At 41.4% G+C, this 12,510-nt stretch overlaps 1 protein-coding gene and 1 pseudogene across 5 annotated transcripts in view; both read right to left on the minus strand.

The window, feature by feature from the left end:
• Positions 1 to 12,510, minus strand: part of kcnd3 (potassium voltage-gated channel, Shal-related subfamily, member 3) — a 387,211-nt gene that overhangs the window by 163,441 nt on the left and 211,260 nt on the right. The window lies entirely within an intron of this gene.
• Positions 5,508 to 5,606, minus strand: LOC140717447 (U6 spliceosomal RNA; annotated as a pseudogene).

Consider the following 12,510-nt stretch of genomic DNA (forward strand, 5'->3'; position numbering starts at 1 on the left):
ACTACATTGTGATCATGCAATTTCAAGGTGTCAGTGTTATCTGAAACATAAACACAAGAGATTCTGCAGGTGCTGGAAATCCAGAGTGACACACATAAAATGCTGTGGGAACTCAGCAGGTTAGGCAGCATCTGTAGAGAGGAATAAACCGTCAACATTTTGAGCTGAGACCCTTCATAAGTCTTGACGAATGGTCTTGGCCCAAAATGTTCACTGTTTATTCCTCTCCATGGATGCTGTCTGACCTGCTGGGTTTCTCTAGCATTTTGTATGTGTCAGTAATATTAACCTGTACTTGCATCACTCCTGCTACTACAGGCATTTCTCTTTCATATTCCAGTGTTCTTTCATTTCCATGAACATTTTCCAAATTATTGACATACTTTATAATGTTGGTCTCTTCTCTTCTTTACTGGTATCCATAATGGTATTACATGTTCTTTCTGTCTGATATTAATCACCCACCTGCCTCCCACACTTGTTTGCTCTTCAGATCTTCTACTAGTCTCTACAACTTCTCTCCACTTTCCATCTCCCACACTGTTAACTATTAACTCAATTACTAGTAGCTTTACCACATTATAATAAAGGAACAAACCCTTCCTATAGGTTTTAGCCTGGAACTCACTCTTGACCAGGGGCTCCCAACCCTTTTTATGCCATGGACCCCTACCAACCGAGCAGTCCATGGACCCAGGTTGGGAACCCCTGAGTAATCACCATTGTGTACATAAATATCTCCATCTCTAAGAACTGTACATGCTCATTTGCCAAGTATAAAATGTGGAACAACGCAACACAAAAGCAGGCCTTTTGGTCCATCATGTCCCTGCTGAACACAACGTCAAATTCAATTAAATCTTTCCTCTCTGCACACGATTCATATTCCACCACATATCTAAAAGCATAGAATATAGAACATTATAGCACAGTACAGGCTCTTCTATCCTCAATATCGTGACAAACATTAAACCTACTCGAAGATCAATCTAACCCTTCACTCCCACAGAGCCCTCCATTTTTCTATCATCCATGGGCATATCTAAGAGTCTCTTAAATGTCCCTAATGTATCTGCCTCTCCCAGCACCGTGGTCAGATTATTCCATGGACTTGCCACTCTCTGTAAAAAAAAAATTACCTTTGATATTCCCCCTATATATTCCTCCAATAACTCCCCCTATATATTCCTCCAATAACCTTAAAATTATGCCTCCTGGTATTAGCGATTGCAGTCCTGGCAAATAGTCTCTAGCTGTCTACCTGATCTATGCCTCTTATCACCTTGTACAAGTTGATTCTCATCCTTTTTTACTCCAAAGAGAAAAGCCCTTGCTCGTTCAACCTATCCTCATAAGACCTGCTCTCCAATCCAGGCAATATTCTTGCAACGCACACAAAGTGCTGCGGGAACTCAGCAGGTCAAACAGCATCTTTGGAAATGAATAAACAAGTCGTTGTTTCAGGCTGAGACCCTTCATCAGGACTGGAAAGGAAGGGGGAAAAATAAAAAGGCGGGGAGAGGAGAAGGAGGATAGCTGGAAGGTGACAGGTGAAGCCAGGTGGGGTGGGAAAGGTAAAGATCTGGAGAGGAAGGAATCTGATGGGAGATGAGAGTGGACCATAGGAGAAAGGGAAGGTGAGAGGACCCAGGAGAAGTGATTGACAGGTGACCAGAGGTAAGAGACCGGAATAGGGAATAGAAGAAGAGGGGAGGGGTAACATTCTGGTAAATATTCTCAGAACCGTTTTTAAGCTTCCATATCATTCCTATACTAAGGCAACCAGAACTGAACACAATATTTCAAGTGTGGTCCACATGCAACACAGAGCTGTAATATTATTTCACAGCTCATGAAATCAAACCCTGACCAGTGAAGGCCAAAAATATCATGCACCTTCTTATCAACCCTATCTTAACAACCCTATCAATTTGCATGGCAAATTTGAAGGATCTGTGTGCGTGGACCAAAGATCCCTCTGTTCCTCTACACTGCTATAAACCCTGCATTCCACTCTCAAACTCAACCTTCCAAAGTGAATCACTTCACCCTTTACCAGGCTGAACTCCATCTGCCACTTCCCAGCCCAGCTCTGTATCCCGTCAATGTCCCGCTGTAACCTACAGCTACCAGCAACCTTCTACACTATCCCCAACACCACAAACCTTCATGTCATTGGCCTCTTAAATGCTGCTATTGTATCTGTCATATCAAGTACATAGAAGGCTGAAGGATACATTTTTTTTGACAATTCAGGAAGGAGAGAATATGGCAAATTGTATACTGGCACAACATCTACTATGATCTTATCAAAAAGCAGAGGAGGTCTGAAGAGCTGCATAGTCTTCTCATTCTTTGTTTTTGATTAGAACCTTGCTTTTGGGTATTTATTCTTCCATATAAAATCAAGCATATCTTTTGGTTAGATTCCATTCTGTAATTTATTTGTGAGTTTGCAAAATTACATTTGTTAAGCCCATCATCAGTTAGATTCCAACCTGTAAATAACTCCCAGACCTCCTGAATTCCTCAATTAGCTTCTAGTTCAGAACCCCTTGGTATCTGTGAATCAACAAAAAAGTGCAGATGCTGAAAGTCTGAAGTGAAGATCGAAAATAGTGGAAGCACTCAGCAGGTGTGGTAAGAGAAGCAGTTAATAGTTCAGATCTTTGTCGGAACTGGGAGGGAGAAAACAAGTTAGTTTTCAGTAGGTGAAAAGGTCATGGAGGCCCGAGTAGAAAAAAAGGGACTATACTTGGTATCAGTATTCTAAATTTTTATCTTCCTCATTTAGATTAACCAACCAACAATTCATCTCCAAGTGTCTTATGTGTTAAAAATAAATCAACTAAGGTCTTCGATTAGATCCCATTCTCTAATTCACTCTTGTATATCTATTTCCAAATATATCAAGCTTTTGATTACTTTTTGCAGCTCACTTCCAAGTCTCCATCATATTACATTCATTTGCAGAATAAAACCATAAATTTTGTGATGCTTTTCCTCTCTGCCTTGTCCTACACCTCAGTACGGGGTGGATCAGATTTGACCTTATTGACCTTCTTTTCCATTAGTTGTGTCCTCTTACTGCCCTTACTTTTTAATTGCAATTTATATTTAACCTTGAGCTACTGGTCCATAAATTAATTAAACATTACTGCTCGGGTGGGTGATAGTCCAATATCGTACTAGATGAAACTATAATACATACTTGCTAACATTAATCACATGTCTGTTGGATTTACTCGATGATGCAGTACAGATTGAGGCCATTCAGCCCATTGTGACAAGGATAGATCTGACTTCCCCACTCTGTTCTAACAATTCTGTACATTTTCATTTTCAAATAATTCCCTTGTGAAAATTATTATTGGACCTGCTCCACATCCTCACAACTCAGTGTGCTAAAAAAGCTTCTCTGAGTTGCCTCTAGTCCTTCTGCCAATCACCTTCAATCTGATCTTTAGAAATAACTCTTTTTCTTGTATCATACATAACAGCTGTCTGGCTCCTGGTACTGCAGAGCCCAACAGCTCTGGAATTCCCTCTCTACAGATTCCCACCTCTCTTCCTTCAAAACCCAGTTCTTTCTCCAACTTCTTTGTCATCTGTTCTTTTGCCTCCTTCTGTCGCTCAAGGTCTGATTTTTTGCTTGTTAAAGCTCCAAGGACGTATCTTGGGACTCTAAAAGGCACTATTTAAATAAACGTTGTTGTAGTTTTATACCAAGCATGTAGCTTATGTACCCAAAACAATGAAACACAGAGAATCAAAATAAATTATTCTAACACAGGTTGCGCTGCCTCGCAGTGTTGAGTTCATGCGCGAGGGATTTAAAAACACCAAGCACATTTTCTAACATCTATCCCGTCACTAGTACTTATAATGTGCAAATTACTTTTGCCAACAACCATTTTGATTTGGACAAAAAGCAGCATAATTATACATCATTAATAGCTGCACATAAACAATTTATAAACTGGGATTAGTAAGTAACCATTATTAGTGTTTCTGAGCCATGCACTGCATTAATAACGTCTTTGCTTTACCAGCTACACTTAGAGGTCAAAAATAGCTCATTTTTGTAAAACTGTAGCACTTTCAATTGAATGGAACAGAAGATGAAATAGAAACAAAATGAGTCCTTCCAGCCTTTTAAACATTCTACTATTCAATTAGATCTTAGCTCATCCCATTTACTCATTTTAGTTCCGTAACAGCCTAATCTAACTAGAGCATTTATAACCTGTGTTTCATGATTTAATGATCCTCAACAGTATTTTCTTTGGAAGATCTGGTCATCATAATAATACTGTTTGTGGGGACTTATTGTGCAAATATTAATTGGTCAATGAATTATTTTACACTTTCAAAGTACTTCAACAGCTGTAAAGTACTTTTAATTGATATGTGAACATAAAATACATTACTTACTTACGTACTGCTCATTATGCCAGTAAAGATCTCCTTACTGTCTGCCTATACCATTGCACACAGATATAAAAGGGTTCTTCACTGCTGTTTCCACAACAATTCATCTTTGACCAGTCAGGATTGTTAGCCCTGAGCTGAACCCCAAACCTGGAGGACCAGTGGATCACTGTTAGTCTGGCCTCTACCCTTTGACCTGTTTGGTATGAGTGAACCCACCAAGAGTCAAAGCATAAGATCCTGACTCTAGCCACAAGCCTCCAAACCTCATGACAAGGTTATCTCAACAGATATCTCACTCTTTCTTAAGGATACCAAATCAATCCAGAATCACTTGCTATTTTTTGGAAGTTCATTCATTGATTCTTTTGCACATGGACAAACAATGCTTAAAGTTACAGATCATTCCTTCTCTTATTTGTTCAATCCTTTCAAAGAGATGATTAACACAGTGTCAACTCCTGATGAGAAATCAAACAGCCTGCCTCCAATTCCACCCTCTGCAAACTCTGTCTAACTCACACTTTGCCCCATGTTAACTCCCCACCAACAGGTGAGTCAGATAGTCATGCAAGTCCTCGGTCCAAAACGTTGACTCTTTATGAATTTCTATAGATGCTGCCTCACCTGCTGAGTTCCTCCTACATTTTGCGTGCTTTGCTTGTAATTATGCAAGCAATGGCTTCACTTAATCTAATCTTAAATTTCTCCTATGTTGCACGTTCCTAAACATAGAAAACATAGAAAATAGGTGCAGGAGTAGGCCATTCGGCCCTTCGAGCCTGCACTGCCATTCAGTATGATCATGGCTGATCATCCAACTCAGAACCCTGTACCTGCTTTCTCTCCAAACCCCCTGATCCCTTTAGCCACAAGGGCCATATCTAAAATAACATGTGAGGTTAAATACTGACTGAGTTAAAGGCCCACAAGTCCAATTACACCTATTTGACCGATTAACCTACTATACTGTACATATTTGGAATGTGGGAGGAAACCAGAGCTCCTAGAGGAACCCACACGGTCTTGGGGAGAACATACAAATTCCTCACAAACAGTGGCGGGAGTTGAACCCAAAATATTTAGAGCACTTCTCATATTTGCATGCACAGGGGGCCATGCTAATCTTCTCTGTATCATTTCAATTTTAGGATATGTGTTGCTGTAGTGAGCATATATTGTAGTTTATACATTATCTTGGATATTGAAAATGATGTATTATAATTTATATGTCATACCTTAAGATGTCTGCTTCACCGTAACTTTGTACAGAATGATATATTCATCCTCAATAGGGAGATCAACTGTAATTTTGCAGATTATTATTAAGAAGATGTTAATCCATTCAGAAACAAAACAAATACCAGTTTCATAAGACTGTCATTGGGCTCTCAGCTCCATGGCCTCTTTTATAAGATAGCTATCTGGGATGAATTGCTGATTTTTTTTAAAGACCAGTGATTAATGGTTCTCCTTTTGTGTGACATTTGCAGCTAGAGACATGTTGCATCTGCCCTCCAGTGCCTCCAACGAAAGTCTGTCCCCTGCCATGATTTGGCCTTTCCCTGCACAGCAAGTCGCGCCATGGGGAATAACAAGACTGGTTATTTGTAGCACTGGAGCTGAGAGCTTGTCAGTGGGTTGCTAGTAAGGAAGAGGGAGGGTTTCAGAGGTGTGGGTGCTTTTAGTAATAACCTGCTCTTTTTCCAGCCCTCCCTTCCTCCATCCACACAACGCAAATATTCTCCATCGTTTTCCCGTATCCCAGTGCTTAATGAATTCCACCTGGCTCTATTCCACTGGGATTGACTCATTTTCTAGAACCTTGTGGGCTATCTCTTACAGATTGGTTGTTTAGTCCCATTGGGAGCAGCTGTGGGAGATGGAAATATAGGGTTGATTCGCCAAATAATGTTCCTTTGGACCTGCATTCAGAATGCAGGATTGATAAATTCACACTAATTTGCGATCTCCTATCTACTTCAGTAATCTTTCTCTTGTGCCATAGAAGACATTACTGTGCTCACAAACCTGTGATAGTAAATTTGCCCCTCTGATGGCCTTTAGCTGCCTAGTACCAAGATTCTCAGATCAACTCTCTGAACTTCATGCGCCCCACTGCTTTCGTAAAACACTCCTTAGAATCTTCCCCTTCACAGTAGCAGCTGCAAGGGTCAGTACCAAGCTTTGCCTTGATAATTCTCCTGTGAAATAGCTTTGGGACCTTCCACAGTGTAGCAACTGAGTAAAACACAGCAACAGCTGTAAAATTGGGGTTCAATTACTGCACCTGCCCCTAAGGAGCTTGTCCATTCTCTCTGTGACAGTTTGGGTTTCTTCTGGGTGCCTGGGTTTCCTGCCACATTGCGAAGACGTAGGGGTTGGTGTTAGTATGTTATTGGCATGCTATGTTAGATAGATACTTCATTGATCCCAAAGGAAATTACAGTGTCGCAGTAGCATTACATTAACATTTTAGCAGTGGAAGAGTGACAGCACTTGCAGGCTGCCCTAGCACAGTCCTCACTGATTTGATTTGATGCGAACAACGCATTTCACTGCATGTTTCAATATACATGTAACAAATAAAACTAATCATTATCTTTATAAAAAGAGAAGCCACAGAAAATGGAAACCGTAGGAAGCAGAGTTAAAATCTTGAGAACCTGAGAGGATAAGTAGAAAGTTCCAATACTCTTTAAATCTGGCATGTGCCATTTGAAAAATTGGAAGGACTGCATTCAATAATACTTTTCAAAAAGAAATAAGATAATTGCTTGGTGGAGAAAAATCGGCAGGGCATTTGGTATTAATTAAACAGGTTTTTTTCTCCAAGGTGATGGTCTAAATGGTCTCATTCTTTGCTGTACCATAGAATAATTCTGGATAAAATAGCAAAAGACATTATGTATATATGAATAACACATGGCCTTCATCAGGTCTTGCCACGAGATGTCAATGGTTCATTCCTTTCCACACAGACTGCCTGACCTGCTGAGTTCCTCCAGCATTATGTTCGTTGTTACTCCGGATTTCCAGCATCTGCAGAGTCTCTGTATATCTGACTTGCCACAATTGTTCACACCAGGGTTATGTTCTGCAGTAGCTAGCTTGGACTGCTGATAATACAAAAGAAGTTGGCATACTCCATAATCCTCACATTGGTTGAACTGAATTCAAGGGCATTAATCCTCAAGTGACATCACTGCTGGATGAACACCAGTCACATGACTGAGAGAAATGGGGCAGGTTAATTTACAGGATTACTTATGGAGTAACAAATCATTGTTGGCACCATTAACAAAATCATTGCTGCATTCTCAAGACACCCACTCCATGGACTGCACTAAACTTAACCTTCTGACAGGGTTAGTGCACTGTACAGTAATTATTGTTCTATAAGGTAGTGTACTTCCTTTCTTTATCACCAACATTTTTGAAAACTATGCTCACTGTTTTTAATCCACGGCCAGCCCTCCCAGTTCAGTGGCGTCACTCACACCATGGGTGAACGGGTCACACTTCTGCATGTGGCTGGAGGTTGTGGATTTAAGTCTCACTCAAGACAGGCAACTATGAAACTCTAAGCTGGCACACCCAAAGCAGCACTTAGGGAACGTGGTTTTGACAGAGCTGAGGAGTTCTTTACAGTGACCTAGCTAGTTCTTATCTTTACCTTTACAATGAAAAGTAAGTTATCTGGACATTTCCTCTTCACTGTAGAAGGGGAGGCACAGGAGGCTACAAGTGCAGCAATCCAGAAGCTGGGTTAGGCCACTTTTATGGAGGGAAATGGACAGTTGATGATTGAGGTCATGATCCTTCATCTGGACAGGTCTTAACTGAAATATGGCTTTCTGAGTCCCTCTAGCATCTTTCAGTCATTGAACTACCTGTGGGAGTTTACTGCGTTAAATTGGCTTTTGTGCGTCCCACGTTACAACAGTAACTGCTCATGGACCTTAGGGAAAACGCCTTGATTTTCTTAATTAACATTTGGTTTTGCAAAAACTTAAACTAGAAAATCACAACTTCTGAAAATGTGACTGAGATGCCTTCAAATAAGCATCCCCTTGTTGCTCCAACTCAAAGATCCACGCTGCTTGAACCTGACAGAATTATTCATGTCTATCCTAAGGCAATCTGTGATCTGAAATGTTACAAGAAAAAGCTGTGGAATTTCATCTGGTTTATCTCAGAAAAAAAGTTTTATGACTTTGTCAGGAAAGTACTCAGTCATTTTAAAGGTACGTTGGATTTGGTTATACAAGGGGTGATTGACAAGTTCGTGGCCTAAGGTAGAAGGAGTCAATTTTAGAAAAGCCAGCACATTTAATCTTCCTACGTTTACACACTTAGTCCAGTGGTCGTGAAGCATACGGATCCCTTCATTATAGAAGTCGGCGTCTTGGACCTCCAGAAGTGGTCCACAGCAGGGGTGATTGATAAGTTTGTGGCCTAAGGTAGAAGGAGATGAGTTATTAACTTCAAACTTTCTGCATTTTCACTTAAAGAGTTGAAATGCACGTGCATTTAACGAGAGCTGTGTAACTCATCTCCTTCTACCTTAGGCCACAAACTTATCATTCACCCCTGTCATGGACCACTTCTACAAAGAAGGGTGCTCCACGACCACTGGACTAAGTGTCTACACGTAGGAGGGGACTATGTTGAAAAATAAATGTGCTAGGTTTTCTAAAACTGACTTCTTCTACCTTAGGCCATGAACTTATCAATCACCCCTCGTACATTGTTAGTATCTTCACAACAATCCATCTAATTTGTTCCCAAATAAGTTCAAAAAGCCATCCTGGTTTGGGGTTAGCGATCTGATATGACCAATGGAATAATTAGTTTTCCTGTGTCTACTGTGAGTTAAGGAAACTGAGCAAAGAGTATCCCTTCCAGGTACTGAAAACAAGATTTCTGTGGCTATCGAAAGTATGCTCGTTGTTTGTTTAATGGCTATCATGCTACATCCCAGTACTTTGCGAAGTGGGGTAAAGAAAGCAGTTCCTATAAGCAGAAATGAGATTCAGACCAGGTACACAATCTTTATCAGTAATATTGATTAAGAGATTGGCATTGTGCACATAACCAGACTTTCTCTCCTCTTCTAATCCCCTTTACTGCCTTGAAACACCTTTCTTTCTCAGTTCCTCCATCCCTATTGCAATCAGATGATGGTTAATCTCTCATTCAAATTCAGCCGTCAGGCTCCTAAACTGGAATGGGTAACTTCACTCACCACAACCTACAGATTCACATTTAAGGACTTTTTACAACTCATGTTATAGACAATAGACAATAGGTGCAGAAGTAGACCATTCGGCCCTTCGAGCCTGCACCGCCATTTTGAGATCATGGCTGATCGTCTACTATCAATACCCAGTTCCTGCCTTGTCCCCATATCCCTTGATTCTCCTATCCATAAGATACCTATCTAGCTCCTTCTTGAAAGCATCCAGAGAATTGGCCTCCACTGCCTTCCGAGGCAGTGCATTCCAGACCCCCACAACTCTCTGGGAGAAGTTGTTTTTCCTTAACTCTGTCCTAAATGACCTACCCCTTATTCTCAAACCATGCCCTCTGGTACTGGACTCTCCCAGCATCTGGAACATATTTCCTGCCTCTATCTTGTCCAATCCCTTAATAATCTTATATGTTTTAATCAGATCTCCTCTCAATCTCCTTAATTCCAGCGTGTACAAGCCCAGTCTCTCTAACCTCTCTGTGTAAGACAGTCCAGACATCCCAGGACTTAACCTCGTGAATCTACGCTGCACTTCCTCTACAGCCAGGATGTCCTTCCTTAACCCTGGAGACCATAACTGTACACAATACTCCAGGTGTGGTCTCACCAGGACTCTGTACAAATGCAAGAGGATTTCCTTGCTCTTGTACTCAATTCCCTTTGTAATAAAGGCCAACATTCCATTAGCCGTCTTCACTGCCTGCTGCACTTGCTCATTCACCTTCAGTGACTGATGAACAAGGACTCCTAGATCTCTTTGTATTTCTCCCTTACCTAACTCTACACCGTTCAGATAATAATCTGCCTTCCTGTTCTTACTCCCAAAGTGGATAACCTCACACTTACTCACATAAAACGTCATCTGCCAAGTATCTGCCCACTCACCCAGCCTATCCAAGTCACCCTGAATTCTCCTAACATCCTCATCACATGTCACACTGCCACCCAGCTTAGTATCATCAGCAAATTTGCTGATGTTATTTTCAATGCCTTCATCCAAATCATTGACGTAAATTGTAAACAGCTGTGGACCCAATACCGAGCCCTGTGGCACCCCATTAGTCACCACCTGCCATTCCGAGAAACACCCATTCACCGCTACCCTTTGCTTTCTATCTGCCAACCAGTTTTCTATCCATGTCAATATCTTTCCCCCGATGCCCTGATCTTTGATTTTACCCACCAATCTCCTATGTGGGACCTTATCAAATGCCTTCTGAAAATCCAGGTACACTACATCCACTGGATCTCCCCCGTCTAACTTCCTGGTTACATCCTCGAAAAACTCCAACAGATTAGTCAAGCATGATTTACCCTTGGTAAATCCGTGCTGGCTCAGCCCAATCCTATCACTGCTATCTAGATATGCCACTATTTCATCCTTAATAATGGACTCTAGCATCTTCCCCACCACCGATGTCAGGCTGACAGGTCGATAGTTCTCTGTTTTCTCTCTCCCTCCTTTCTTAAAAAGTGGGATAGCATTAGCCATTCTCCAATCCTCAGGAACTGATCCTGAATCTAAGGAACATTGAAAAATGATTACCAATGCATCCACAATTTCCAGGGCCACCTCCTTTAGTACCCTAGGATGCAGACCATCTGGACCTGGGGATTTGTCAGCCTTCAGTCTCATCAGTCTTCTCAACACCGTTTCCTTCCTAATGTCAATCTGTTTCATTTCCTCTGTTACCCTATGTCCTTGGCCCATCCATACATCTGGGAGATTGCTTGTGTCTTCCTTAGTGAAAACAGATCTAAAGTACTCATTAAATTCTTCTGCCATTCTTCTGTTTCCCATAACAATTTCACCTAATTCATTCTTCAAGGGCCCAACATTGTTCTTAACTATCTTCTTTCTCTTCACATACCTAAAAAAGCTTTTGCTATCTTCCTTTATATTCCTAGCTAGCTTGTGTTCGTACCTCATTTTTTCTCCCCGTATTGTCTTTTTAGTTAAGTTCTGTTGTTCCTTAAAAACTTCCCAATCATCTGTCCTCCCACTCTCCTTAGCTCTGTCATACTTCCTTTTTTTTAATGCTATGCAATCTCTGACTTCCTTTGTCAACCACTGTGGCCCATTTCCCCCCTTTGAATTCTTCCTTCTCTGGGGGATGAACTGATTTTGCACCTTGTGCATTATTCCCAAGAATACCTGCCATTGCTGTTCCACTGTCTTTTCTGCTAGGCTATCCGTCCAGTCAACTTTGGCCAGCTCCTCCCTCATGGCTCCATAGTTTCCCCTGTTCAAATGCAACACTGACACCTCCGAGCTGCCCTTATCCTTCTCAAATTGCAGATAAAAACTTATCATATTATGATCACTACCTCCTAATGGCTCCCTTACTGCAAGATCGCTTATCAAATCCTGTTCATTACATAACACTAAATCCAGAATAGTCTTGTCCCTAGTCGGCTCTCGTACAAGCTGTTCCAAGAATGCATCCCATAGGCAGTCTACAAACTCCCTATCCTGTGGTCCAGCACCAACCTGATTCTCCCAGTTCACCTGCATGTTGAAATCCCCCATAACTACTGTGACATTACCTTTGCCACATGCCAATGTTAACTCCCTATTTAACTTGCACCCAGTATCCATGCTACTGTTTGGTGGCCTGTAGACAGCACCCATTTGGGTCCTTTTGCCCTTACTGTTCCTCAGTTCTATCCACACAGACTCTACTTCTCCTGACCCTATATCCCCCCTTGCAAAGGACTGAATCTCATTCCTCACCAACAGGGCCACCCCACCCCCTCTGCCCACATTTCTGTCCCTACGATAGCACGTATACCCTTGAACATTCATTTCCCAGGTCTGATCTCCC

This window comes from Hemitrygon akajei, chromosome 27, assembly GCF_048418815.1.
Source record: "Hemitrygon akajei chromosome 27, sHemAka1.3, whole genome shotgun sequence".
Taxonomy (NCBI): domain Eukaryota; kingdom Metazoa; phylum Chordata; class Chondrichthyes; order Myliobatiformes; family Dasyatidae; genus Hemitrygon; species Hemitrygon akajei.